This window comes from Topomyia yanbarensis, chromosome 3, assembly GCF_030247195.1.
Source record: "Topomyia yanbarensis strain Yona2022 chromosome 3, ASM3024719v1, whole genome shotgun sequence".
Classification (NCBI taxonomy): domain Eukaryota; kingdom Metazoa; phylum Arthropoda; class Insecta; order Diptera; family Culicidae; genus Topomyia; species Topomyia yanbarensis.
Genome location: NC_080672.1, coordinates 115,169,778 through 115,184,336, shown reverse-complemented (window position 1 = coordinate 115,184,336; position 14,559 = coordinate 115,169,778). Strand labels below are relative to the sequence as shown.

Genomic DNA, 14,559 nt, shown 5'->3' with positions numbered 1-14,559 from the left:
GTGTGGGATAGTGCTTCCCTGCGAAATTTCAAAACAACATCACAGCGCGTCTAATAATAGCACTTTACCACTTTCCTGATTTCAGTGCGATAAAAGATTTCAGAAGAAGAGTTGGTTTGTGTATGCGAACAGAGCCAACCACGGTTGCGGAGTTCGAACGAAATTCGATCGGTTTTAGTGCTTCCAAGTGTCGAGAAAGTATTCGTTAGAAGGACATCTGTATTAGTCGGTAGAGCATAAAAAAAATATATTTACATCAACAGATAAGAATTCTCGTGCCTGAACATCATCGGAAGAGCAAAAATGTCGTTTAATAAATTACGATTACTTTTATTTATATGGATAAATGACCATCCACCCAGTCGGTGATAAATCTGTGATACTACTGGCACACCATAACAGCGGGTGTAACAAATCAAACGAATATTTACTGTGAAATCAAGATCATTTTTTGAGCTGCATGATTTTTTGTTTTGTTATTTGGTTTTGTTCGACACGTAAAAAACATAGCCTTAATACTACATTCCATGACGGAAATCGTTCCTCTACTTTGATAGGCTTCGCAGCCTAGCGCATTGCAAATCGCAGGGCAAACACTATGATGCAACTGATATTAGACATCCTTATGTCCTTGTATTAATGGGCAGGAATTGTTTCATGTAATTTATTCCAATCTTTTGTACAAGCGTTGTAAGATGTATAGCATACATTGTATACACACGAAAAAAAAATTGCCCCCTTCCATGAAATCTAGAATAATTACGTTTCAACGTTACGAAAATAATACCTCGATCAAAAATCATATCCTTTGTAACTGAGTTATATTTTCTGCCGTACTGTCTACATAACGCATTTATTTCTATTTTATGTTTATGTTTTTGCAGAACATCAAACACGGTCGCCTCTATATCGTTACCAAATCGTTTTGATGCTCGTGAACTAGTTCACTTTGTAAACATTATTCATAAACCAAGTTATGATTTAATTCACAGATTTAAAACACTGTTTACGGCCCGACTATACGACCTGAACTAATTCAAGATTCATTATATCTTGATAATGGTCTGATTTTCCTGGTTGTAAATTAGATCACAAAATAAAAACAGTTTTGATATTGTCTCGTGAGTTATTTCACAACATTCAGTATATTGTTGATAGATTAGTTCTTGCAACGTGAACTGTTTCCTGATTATATTAGATTGGCCACGACTCACCACTCTCAAGCGAAAAGTCGAACGATCGTTTACGCGTGTCTACTCATTGCTTCTGTGCTTGGCTACCCGAGACATCATTCGGGACCAGCCAGCTACTTTTGGCGTTTACATACGTTGTGTGAACTGTTTGGATTTTATATCTAATTGGCTCCAATTTACTGTTAGTTTAGATTTATCATCGGACCTGCAACAAGTTAGTTTCAGTTACTGACGAGTGGAACACGAAACATTTAAAAAGTATTCATAGTTCAAGAAACTCAGACTATGGTCTTCAATAATTTCACATGAACTATTGCACAAAATTGGGAATATTATTCATGGATCGAATTTTGCTCCGTGAATTGGTTCCTGATTCTTAGTACATTGATCATGATGTTATATTCGTGCTCGTTACATAGTTCAAAAAACCATGATTCCTCCCTCATGATTCAGTTCATATGTTATGGATATTTGAATACATCATGAATAGAATATTATGATAACGCGAAGAAAAATTATTAAAATCGTGACTAAGTTCTTGAAATCATGAACATAAATCACATTACTTTGCCAGAAAAATCCAATGGTAAACTCATGATATGTTACATGATAGCGTACATCGAACTAACGAAAATTATGATTAACCTCTTCAAATTATGAACATCGATTAGTTCTCTGCTCTCGTAATCGACATAGTAAGTACAAATTAGTGTATCTCCAAATAGTTAAAAAAAAAACTCATGTAAGAACTAAACTCATAAACAACTCAACCAAACATTCGATGTATACACATGCATTCCATCCGAAAGTGAACTAAAAAAAATTGAAATAGTGAACGTGAATCACATTACTTGGCCAGAAAAATCCGATAGTAAATTCACTAATAAAATAGCGCAATAACGTACATCAAATTAACTCTACCAAACATTTAAGTGTAACACAATATGTTTTTTGGGTATGAACTATTTTTGCAGAAACACAAAAAGTTTCATGAATACGACGTTTATTGTTCAGGAGTTAGGTAACGATTTTCGTAAACGGTTCACTTTACGATGTCATGATTTTTTTCACGAATTTATGAACAGATTTCGTAAAATCGTAAAAATATGGCAGGCATTCGGCGCCTACAAACAAGACAATCCGTAATTTGGTGAAAAATTTCTTTAAGTGCGGGTCTGTAGGAAGTTTCCTGTTTCCTATTGGACAGCGCCCGCAACGTTTCAATGAAGTTGATGTAGCGGTAAAAAAAGTGTTTCCGATAACCCGAATACGTCGTATCGCCGCCGATCTCAGGAGTTAAACGTGAGTGTAAATACTCAAAGGAGGATTATGAAGGAAGATCTCCTTCTATTTCCATACAAAGTGCAACTTACTCAAAGATTGCTGCCAACGGATATGCCACGTCGCTTGGAATATGGAAATGCTGTTGCAAGAATGAAAGTCTCAAAAAATGGTGATTTGGAATGGCCTACTCGTTCTCCGGATTTAACGGTACCAGACTTTTTTCTGTGAGGTTACTTAAAAAGTCAAGTTTATTCTAGCAAACCTAAGAACCTTGACAAACTCAAAGCTAATATACGAGCTGAAATTTCTGCGATTAAGCCCGAAATGCTGCCCAATGTCATAAAAAAGCCCGCAAAAGAGCTGCTTTTTGTGTATAAAATGGGGGTGGTCATTTAAACGACGTTGTATTCCAAACCTGGTTTATTATAAATGGCATAAAAAACTTGTTTACTTTAGAAAAGCGGCTGGAAAATGGCGGAGTTGTTCAATGTTGAAAAAAGATGCATCCAGCTAGCGCATCCTGTAGATCCGGCCAGAAGATCGTAGGGCCCTCGTGTTGCTTCAACAGAAGAAGCAGACGCTTCTGCAGACCCTCCTTGAGGTAGATTTCCCCGTTTATAGTCACACTCCGTTTGCCACATGAGCAGATCGTTTGCCAACACATCTATTTATTGGCAAACTTGGAAAGTTGCTACTTTCTTACTGCCTCTGGAAGATCAAACTTGTGCTGGGCGGTGTAGAACTGTAGCCCCGGAAGCAGCCGGAAGTCCGCCTTGACGTAAGCCTCATCATCCATGATGAGACAATGAGGCTTCGTCAGCATCTGGGTGTATAGTGTCCAGGTCCATGACTTTCCCACCGTATTTTGCGTTTGTCACGATTTTGAGCAGTATGCAGTCCCTCCCGGTCCTTGGCTCTCTGAACAAAAGACTTGGCCAGATTAAACTTTTTGACCATATCCCTTACCGAAGCATTGGGATTCCGCTTAAACGCTTTCACTACACGCTTGCGATCCTGGTCACTAATAAAACATCCATTCTCGCCGCAATTCTCCTTCCGTTCGATGCTCAGAGTTTGGTAGTCACGTTCAATCCCACGATGAGAGAGTTGAGGATTTTCCAGGTGCTTGCGCAAAATCAATTCGCTACGTTGCTTTTCGGGTGACGCCATTTTTTGGAATTTTCGAAAAACTGACATAAACATATTCTCAAGAAAAAATACCCAATGTGTAAACAATACACTCTAAACTACCCAAATTTTCAAGAGAAAATCCTCAATGGTTATAGCGGTTTTTCCATGATGCAATTCGATGTGGGACACCTTTGAGTATGCGTGTGAATTAATGTCATGTCATAATTTCAGGAATGACTGATCCGGTATTATACTACACTATGCTATATTTCCTTTAGTGGAGAGACCAATAGATTAACTAAAATCCCAAAACTCAAAAAATTCCATTAGTATATGAGTATTCCTCGTATCTTAGCGATTAGTTGAATAAATATAATTTTTTTCTGCATTTGGGAACGTTTTTCCTAGAAAATCGCTATTTTAAGCTCTTAAAATTGTATTAAAAAATTCTTATCTGCAAAACAAAAATTTATGCATGAAAAGGAATAGTTAAGGTACGTCAAAAATTAATTACGATCAATTGAAAAAAATTAAGAAAATCGGTTGAGTGGGTTTTCAGCAATCGTGATCACGGAAATACAATTCAAAAAAACGACATTTCGAGAAAATCGAGTTTAAAATTTCAAGTTTCCACTGCTCTTGGTAGACGAAGCGCGCTTGGAGGTGCTGTAACATTCGATCTATTTCTGGAATCTCTATAAAAATTTGGGTAAATATTCTCAAGAAGTTGTACTTTCAGATAAAGTAATAAAAAAATTTGATTTTTCGAAATAAGGCGACTTCATAAATGCGAACAACTAAATTCTTTGTGTAGTGAGTATCGAGGGTTACATTTCTATGTGATTTCTACATAGTATTTTACACAATATTATCCATTACTATATTAGAAAATCATTATTCTTATTATGGAATGGATAGAAAAGTCCAGGATCTAGTTTTAGTATAGATACGACTTACCCACCCTTAGGATCCGAACGCATGTATCTCTTAAAATTTAATTGAACCGAATAACAAAAACTTTTCAGGTTGGTGCATAAAATACAATTTAAACAAAAGGTTCATGATTTTTTTTATTATTTCGTTTATTTGACACGGCTCATAGCGGTAGCTTAACGGAGCCGTGGATCTTTTATGTGTTTACAATATGTAAAAAATAAAAATAAAACAAATATTATTGATTGTCCATTGGATCTCGTGCGCGCAACTTTTTATTGCGAGCGGAGACCTTCTTTTGCGGCTCGCCTACTGCGTCATGGGGACCATTTAATTCTCTCCTGTCCTCCACATCAAGATCATCATCGTGCCTTGGTGCTCGCGACCAGATGTTCTTTCCTGCTTCTTGCACTTACGGGTGACCAATGTAAATCCGTCGTCATTGCTATTATCTTCACCACCGATGTTGCTTACAGTGGTTTCTGGGGTGCTAGATGCTGCTTTGGCAGTTGTCAATATGGACTGAACAGCTGCCACAAATTTGGCAACCGTTTGTGGTTCAGGTATTGGTATTGAAATCTCTTTTTTTTGGTTGGTTTACCGTGGATTCGTTGGCAATCGGTAGAGATGCATTCTCCTCTGTATCTTCCGCGCAAGGTTGTCCGTAGTGTGCTGTTTGATTACAATACTTGCACGTGGGAGTTTGCCCCTCATGGGTGCATAACGTAGTTTGATTAATAGTAGCTTCGTGGGTTTTGAGTTTTATAGTCAAGTGGGAGGGGATAGGTTTTTTGATCCGCATCCTCACCACAAGAACACCGTTAGCTGTACCCGGGAAGAAATTTCTCCACGTATCACGTGTAACGGATTCTACTTCGCCGTATTGCGACATGTATTTTGCGATTAGATCAGGAGGGGTACGTGGTGATAGGTCATGTAACTTTCAAATCAATCTACATAGTCTTTTTCTATATAAACGGAAATCTTAATTCCAACTTTATCACTTTGAGCCACGTGCTTTAAGTTGTTCTGCAAAACGAAACGTTCGGCTTGTGCTAACGTGTTGAATGATATGAGTACGACATTACGAAGATGATGATACTGTAGATACATAACCTCCTTGAGCTTAAGCTGCATCTTCACCTTCAGCAGGTATTCCACTTCACGAAAACTCAATCTTATTGAACAGAATTTAAAGTCAACGACCGCTGCGTTGGGTCGGAGCAGAGATTTTCCGTCAACTTTACTCATGATGGCAAGAATAAATTAAGTTTCCTTTGTTCTCGAGACAATGCACACTAGACCGAGAGGTTGCTAGTTTTTGTTCACTTGGTTCGATTGTACGTCTGACTTGGGCAGAAGTAGAAAGTAAACTGGGGTTCATGATTTAAAGCTCACTTTAAAAATAACAACTTAGAGAATTGATTCGTGGTTAGCCAATTTTCGATCAATAAACTGAACGAGCGGCCAGCGTAATTGATTTAAAGCGACTTTTAACGATTTAACGCAAATAAAACAACGACCAACGACTGAAAAAAGCAAGCCAACTTAACACAATGCCGCCGATAAAAGTGAGAGTCGCCGTTTTGGTAGATGACCTCGAGGAGCCTTTTTGAACACGATTTTTTTTGTTTTGCTGCATGCGGATCCAATCGGATCAGCTCGGATTGAGGCAATAAATCGACTACAATGTTTCGCTGCTGTCCCGCCTGGAAATTAAGCAAGCATGTCTCCTTACAGATTTTGGAGGCACCATTGCTTCTTTCGCTATGTTCGACAAAAGCTTCAGTGGATGCACAACGATCACGGCGCCGGCTGTAGGCGGGCCAGGTGCTACCAATCAATGTGAGGTGTGAACGATCCCTACCGTAACACGGACCGCTTCGTCTCCACCGATGTATTGCGATTTCTTCGACAAGAAGAGCCCAGATGTGACTACGTGGTATCCCAAGAGTGAAGTAATAAATTGCGAAAAACATAAGTGGCGGTGTCAATTAATTTTGATTTATTTCGTATTCATATTGTACCGCCAATTTATTTGACATTTAGGATGAAAGTCTCACTTCTGACTAAACTCCTGGTGCCACCGGTGTCACGATGTTGGTAGTGCGATGAAACGTGAACGGACTGTAGCTGGTCTTCTAAATTTGGCTACCTCTCCAGATTGTTCAAGTTACGAGTTTATCTGGTGACTCATATCCAGTTCAGTTATTCATTCTCGAACGTTATTCCAATTGTTTCAATCGAGTTCAACTCATTATTCCAGATCAGTCACCGTCATCCTTCCGGCCTAGACGTCTGGTTTAATGACCGACCAGGTCTAGATATGTATTTATTATCGCAAAAGCTCTTCCAATTCTCACCTGCGGACGCCCATTGTACGCTTTTGTACGATTCTTCTGGTGTAGGTGGAGGCGTGCTATTGATTTAATAATTTCGCTATAGCTTTATTGCACAAAAAATATTGTCGAGCCAAATTTCCAGACGCTATTTCGATTCATATGGGTTTGGCCATGAAGTCGAATCACCGCAGAGTCACGTATCGATCCATATCGGATAATTTGGGTTGCTTCTACTGGACCACTCAACGTTTAAAATAGGCTGTTTCATCCGAACCTGCACGAACCGAAACAAAACCACATGGCGGGAGTGTCTCTCTTATTCCCTCATATAATGCATGGTAGGTCACGAGCGGAATATTTTATACTTTGTTTACATCCCACCGGCTGAATATTCGTCTATTGCCATTACCAGAGTCGATCGCAACCAGTTTGTGTATGATTTCTCCATGAAGGCGAGTTGACGCAGAGATAAGAGGTCAGAAAACAAGTGCCAGGCACTTACTGCTGTTATCAGCAATAAACTATAATATTTTATTGAACCTTCAGTTTTCTACGTGTTCCTTATTTTCAATTCACAGCCGGTTTTTTGTGAATTAACAAAATTTATTGTTCAATTAACGAGTTGTAATTAGCCAACGTGAAAGAAGAAATAATGTTTTTTTGAAATCCAGCATGAATGTAGTTATGTCCCACGCATCATAAAAAAGCGCAATTTCAAGACATGTAACCGAACCAAAGTTTATCGACGTATTGACAGATATTAAACAGGATCACAACGATCAACCGTTGCTCGTGCGTTGGCGGAACGTACCCGTTGCGTGACATCTTCCGTGTACGACGCGACGAATAACCTCGACTGTGGGACATAGCTTCGATTTCTTAATGGGCTACTTTTTGCGACTCTCGAGTCATAAAATGTAAATATATTACCTTCAAAAGAGAAACATTTGCGATACTTGAGATTGAGTGGGTTTCGGTAAATAATGAAAGAAAAGGAAATCAACGGCACTCTTTCGATAAATTCTCTTTTAGAACTGGGGCAATTATGTGTAGGAGCTCAGCAACAATGCTAGCGATAAAGTAGTTCCATAATGCAATTACGTGAACCACGCATTTCCACCGTAGCTGGTTTGGCCAAGCAGGTCGCCTGGTTGTATTTATAGACTCAGGCATTCGATTTGCAAAGTAGAGAATAGTGCACTACATGATAAATTCGAGAATATTACACTACATAACAAATTTGAAATGAGTGAGGTGGTTCATACTTTTGAGAACAATGAATAAACTGTATTGATGAACGGGTTTAACTTCCGGAACACGTTTGTACAAAATTTTCAAATCAAATTGATAGATCCCGAAAAAAGACAATCACTGCAACCTGTTCAGTCTCAAAACCCAAACAGTTACATTATTATTACAATTACATTGTAACTGTAAATAGTATGAATTATTAAAAAATATTATAAAAACTGCTGTTAGGAAAACTTTCTTATTGATTGCCTCTCCATGCAAATGAGTATGAGCATGAGCATGACTGTACAATTAGTAGTTGATACTCCGTGATTGACCAGTACAAGCGAAATTGCGCAGAGAATAAACGAATGAAGCCTGGGAGTAGCTATCCATGCTCAATGTGCACGTTTCGAGAGTTCTGTACTTTGAAATGCCAATAACGGCACCGGTCACGTCCTTACAGTCATCGGGTAAGGAAAGGAATGTTAGTGTAACAAACGTTGTTATATGGAGACCGTGTCTACCTCTGCATCTCCACGTTTGTCACGGGAAGGAGTTTTTGTTAGTAGGATGGGGTAAAGAGTTACACAAATCTGAATTCACCTTGATAAGTGATACGATCTATGCAACTCTCAGAAGTGTTATCATGTGTTTATTGCTCTGAGCAGCCGGCTGCCGAGAATTAATGATAGATTTATCGTTTGTTGAATTGATTTGGAAATGCTCGGTTTGCAAAAAAAGCAACTTCAGCTCCGGACTGCCGATAGTCGGGAGTGTTGCTTATGTTTAGTTGATTCTAACGGTATGCGAACGATTTCATTATTCCTTGTTTCTTTATTTCGGCGAAACACGCCATTACAAAAACAATAATATTATGAAAAGCGATTACTTTTATACTCTCGAAACATTTGTCCAAATACATATGTTAATACATATAACTTTGGTATTTATATAGCAAATAAAATGACAATTATATATTGGTTTCTTTCTCCGCGAACAATTGAGAAAGGTGTCGATTGTTATGTTATCATTATTCGCCTTAGTTGTTATGCTACATGAAGTGCATTTTAAACGGTATAAAATGAGCACTACCGTTATACCTGAAACGACTAGCTTTGATTGCTTCTCCATGCAAATACACTAAAAAATCTATCACGTTTTTAAATCTATGAACAATTTATACTGTTGAGATAATTCCTGCGTTCCCATCTCCATCTTATGTTTATTGTCCGGAGAAAGTTGACCCTTTGTTTGCTTCTCTTTTTGTCTTAGATACCTTATGTGCCATCCTTAGGTATCTTTATAATCGAACTATTCCACGAGGTATTCAAATTTCGGAAGCTGAGCGATTGCTTCAGCCATTAATAGAAACTGTAGTTGTGCTGGATCACGCTTCCTTGGAAATACAATTGGCTTAGTTATTTCCATGAAGATTACATACCCCCCTTCAGAGCTCGTACATAAATTATCCAAGGTGCCTTGCAATTGCCCCTTTAGATCGGTGGTTTTAGGTCCTATATCCGAGACCAGCCCGATCAGAAACACATAACAAAAAGATTTCAAAACTATATCTCGCGTTGTTACTTGTTATAATTTTCTGTTATTTTAACTACTAACGAGACCAAATTTATAACACAATCTGTTACGAAAATTGTGTTGTGTTATAATCTTGTTATTTCATTTTGATCGGGAGGCTACCACCCGCAAGTTGTCTTAGCATGCCAGAATGAGCAAGGCATTCGTCAATGTAATTCTCGTAAATGTCGTATGTAAGAGGGCTTAGACATGAGCCCCGAGAAAAACCCATGTAGCAGAATCGCAAAGTTTCCGAGTTGCAATGTGAAAAATACATATGGTTTTCAGACGATAAATTTTACGAAAAGTTATAGAACAAAAGACCATGCTGATGCAACTTCTCTGGAAGAATATTAACAGCAATTGAATCAAAACCTTCTTTATATGTTAGTTAACTGATACCATTTGCTCTTTGCGAGCCTATACCATTTAAATTTCTGTTGAAAGTATCGCAAGGTGATCGTTCCTCCATTTACCTATACGGAAGCCAAATTGTGTATTAAGCCATTTTCTAGAGCCCAAGCCTAGAGACAAATCAGGATTATCTTCTCGAACAACTTCCGTATACAATACAGCTTTTCAATCGGTCGATACGAGTTGTGATCGGAGGGTGGTTTTCCAGGTTGTTGGGGTGATAATTTCCTTAACTTATCTCCAATAATGAGGAATAATGCTACCCTCACGGAACTTTTTGAATATGCGCCTTTTCCCAGCGTATGGCAAAGTGTTCAACAAGTTTTATTTGATTACTTGTATCAGACTCAGGGGTTTTATTGGTGCATATCAATAGAGCAAGTGCGAATTTCACCATCAAAAATGGTTTGCGATATCGTGAGGAGATGCAACCCGATAGTATCTCTGTGTCTTTCGCTAGTATTGTTTTGGTTTCGCATACGTTGCGACGAATTCCGAAGAGTGCTGATCAATGTCTCGTCAATCCGAGTGCCGATCAATGTCTCCTTAAAGTAATTCGGTAAGAAAGACATTTTCTAAAAAAAATCGTTGTGGCAATACAGAGAATTCATCAAATGAGTCATATTTTCTCAAATTTTCATGGTGAAATACTGAGAATTGTGCGAATGACAATGAATCTCCGGAAGCACCTCGACGAAAACTTGTTTTGCGGGGTACATCATAACTGAAAATCTACTGGACCAATCGTATTAAAATTTTGCAGTTCTTCTTCACATCATTTTCCAAGTAATGATAGAAGTTGTAATTTCGTCACTATACTATATTTTTCTTCAGTGGAGAAAATTTTAGTTAAAAACGATTTTCCTCCACTAAGTAGAAAATTGTTTTAAACTACATTTGCGCGTTAAGGGCACAAAACTAAATAAATTGGTTATGGAATTTGCGTTTCGATTTAGTTTCTTTAGAATGTGACAATAACTTAGTGACAGGACTAAACTAGCGCTGGATTAACGCTAGCTCCAAAACAAAAACACTATTTGTGTTTCTGTGCAAACCCCTTGCCTTGCGTGAGGTCCCCCAAGAAAAGGAAAGCCGATGAGAATTAATGAAGTCGAAGCTGGGTGTGACTTGACAAGCCTATGCGATATTCACTATGCTTTATTTATTCTTTGTAAGCATAAGTATATGAGATTGCCCGTGGTTGCTACTCCGTTATTGACCAGGACCAATTGAGATTGCAAAATGTTCATTGGAACGATATGCTTGAAAATAACATGATGGATCACACTGTGCAATCTACGTATATTGATCCCTTCATGCTGATTAATACCGATGCAGACCACGTCCGAACGCAGATCTTCTGGGAAAGGGAGGTATGTTACTCTCCACATGTCTCACGAGAAGGGGTGATTTGTTCGTAAGTGTGCCAATAGCGTTATCATGTAATAATTGCTCTGGGCAGCCGGCTGCCGAGAATTTGGAAAATTTATCATTTGTTGTATTAATACGATTGGCAAGATAAGCAACTTGGACTGCTGATAACCGACTATGAGGAACATTGGTTATATTTAAATAAATCGATATCGTTCACTTTTCTATCACGCAATTAATTTTTCGTGGTTTCGTACTTACCTTACCGTTCAGGCTCGAACCTAGTTGTCTCTTGCTGTATGCAGAACTTGTCTCCACTCCACTCGGTCTGTTGCTGCTTGTCGCCGTCAAGAACCATCTTCACCGGGTCAGTGAGCCCAAATACACGAATTCGTCGACCATCTCGATTTCGTCACCGTCAATCCGAACTCGGGATGGGAGGTTCACATTGTCCTCTGTAGAACCTCTTCCTCTCATGGATGTTGTCTTCGAAACGTTGATAACAAGTGCTGGCTTCAGCTTTCAGTCTGATGTACGTCTCCGACATCGCCTCAAAGTGCCGTGCCATTATGTCAATGTCGTCGGCGAAGCCAAGGAGTTGGTCTATCCCGCTCTCCTTATTACACCTTCTAACGCAACGTTGAACAGCAGGCACGACAGACCATCACCTTGCCCTAACCCTCTTCGAGATTCAAAGGGACTCCTGATACTCGAACAACGCACATCATCCGATCCATCGTTGCTTTGACTAATCGTGTTAGCTTATCCGGAAAACCGTACTCGTGCATTATCTACCGTAGCTGATCTCGATCGATTGTGTCATACGCCGATTTGAAATCGATGAACAAATGATGTGTGGGCACGTTGTATTCGCGGCACTTCTGCAGAACCTGCGAATATTTGGTCCGTGGTAGCGCTGTGGTTGATCTACACCGGCAGCTTTGTTGTTTTTCAGCCGACCGATCTACTCTCTGCCTTCTTGGAGATCAGGGCATCCTATCGTCTTCTGCGCGCGCTCCAAGATCCGTTACCATACCACCTTCGTCCTTTGCTGCTTCACTGTTGAGGTGCTCGTCATAGTACTGCTTCCACCTCTCAATCATCTCACACTCGATCGTAAGAAAGGTTGCCGCTATAGTTTGAATAAAATGCAGATTTATACAACAGATATTTGTGTGCGATTTACATTTTTCTTGCGTCAGATACTATTTTTATACATAATTGAAATTGCATCGGTATAATGGATTCGTAGTAAAAGGGACTTTTATAAATATTGAACTGCAAAAATGATATGAATGGAAACAGATATATTTCCGTAGTAATAGTATAATAGAGTGCCGATTCTAAGCAAATAATAGAATGCCGATTATAAGCAACCAGTTCCGCGCGTAATCTATTTATTACTATGATAACATTCTAACACCATACATTTCCTTTGGCAAAGTTATTCAGCATATCCTGGACTATACTTCTATCTAATTAGTTGCATGCTACAGAAAGAAATGTAGTCTGTAAAATTGAAAATGCAAAAATTTAGGTTTTCCCATACTAATTTCCATACAAATTTCAAACGCAATGCGCTACGCCGGGTCAAAACCACTCTAGCCCAAATTTTGCACAGTTACTTGGGACCCCAAGTGGATGTGGCGATGATTACGTTTTTCTATATAACAATGCCCCACCCTAATATCCATTCATTCGGCGATTATGTTCCAACTAAGAGTAAGTTCAAAAGTCTGGATATTTTCAATCTGGTGTCAAATTAATAAATTATTTTATTTTCAAAATCCGATATTTGCATTGGAAATCTATACTAAAAGATTAAGAAATAAAATACGGAATCAAGCGTGTATTATCATGAATATTATATACGAATCAGATTAACGAAATCCTCGGATCAACTTCAACGCAACTTTTTTCTTTGCTCCCTCCAAAGACACTCTCAGATAGGTCCCCTCGACCGGTGTACATATTAAACTATGATAATGAAATGAATACTCGCTTCTTGAGCTTAATAAACAATGACATGAAAAATCTTGTTATACATTTATCCAATGACTCATGAATAACAAGAATAACTTCCTCCACCAGATCTATTGTCATTCAAAGTTCCGACATCATCCAACACCATAATTTTTCAACTCTCAATAACTCTGATGTGAGAAAAACTAATTTAACAAGTGAATCAAGTCATCTTGCAGTGTGATAGAACCATACATATTATTTTTTTTATTAATAATGATATTAATTTAAAGACTATCGAATTATGTGAATGAGCGTCATCGTTCATTTGTCTACTTTCCCAAAATACACTTTCTTTTGCCATATTAAACATATAATATGACAATTCGGTGGAAAGTATTAACAACAGCTTTAGTATTTTTCAAAATACTAAAATTATTTATTTTCCATCCATTCCGCGTGTTTTTTTTATTAGAAAGGTACACCTCAACTTCAAAAGCTTCGAATCGAAAACAACGCCTCTGCACCTACCTCTCCCCTCTCCGTTATCGATCAGTTGACTGAATCGATAGTTTTTGCCTACACACTCGCGCGCCACTCACTATCTTCACTCGTGGATTGCGTAGGTGTCATCCATGATCGCAGCTGACACGCTCCAAACTTGTCGGTTCTCGGCTTTTTATTCCACCACAGGGCATCTAGAAGATTGTTCAATCTAAACCCGCTTGTTTCGCTGTGTATAGGTACTGGTGTTGTATCCCAACCACCATTCCCGATGCCAACTAGTTGGTTGGTAACAGTATTCTTCGGTTCGCGGTTCACAACTGCAAGATTTGTCTTACGCTCGCGCGCCTCACTGAATCCGACGTGACGCGAAATCGTAGCCATCGAACGAACAGCTTCAATTTATCATCGTCAACAGAATTGAGTAGATGGTCGTTGGTTGGTTGACCGGATCGGGGGCACATTTTCACTGGCTCTCAAACTAATAGCAGTTTACCTCTGTCGCTGCTGGGTGGTGTGGTCATAGAACATCAAATTCGTTCTCGCGCGTAGTTGCTCGTTGTCCAGTTGGTTTGCGCGTGCGTTTGGGAACGATTGCCAATCGATGATGGCATAAA

The 14,559-nt window shown here is 38.8% G+C and overlaps 1 protein-coding gene across 7 annotated transcripts in view; it reads left to right on the top strand.

Annotated features, from left to right (window-relative positions):
• LOC131692484 (uncharacterized) overlaps positions 1–14,559 on the top strand; it is a 273,903-nt gene that overhangs the window by 210,098 nt on the left and 49,246 nt on the right. Inside the window, exon 1 of one of the 7 annotated variants that reach the window (XM_058979559.1) lies at positions 104–229. The exons of the other annotated variants lie outside the window; for them this stretch is intronic. The gene's annotated coding sequence lies outside the window, so the exon portion shown is untranslated. Of the gene's footprint in view, positions 1–103; positions 230–14,559 lie in introns of those variants that run through there. 7 annotated transcript variants of the gene reach the window in all.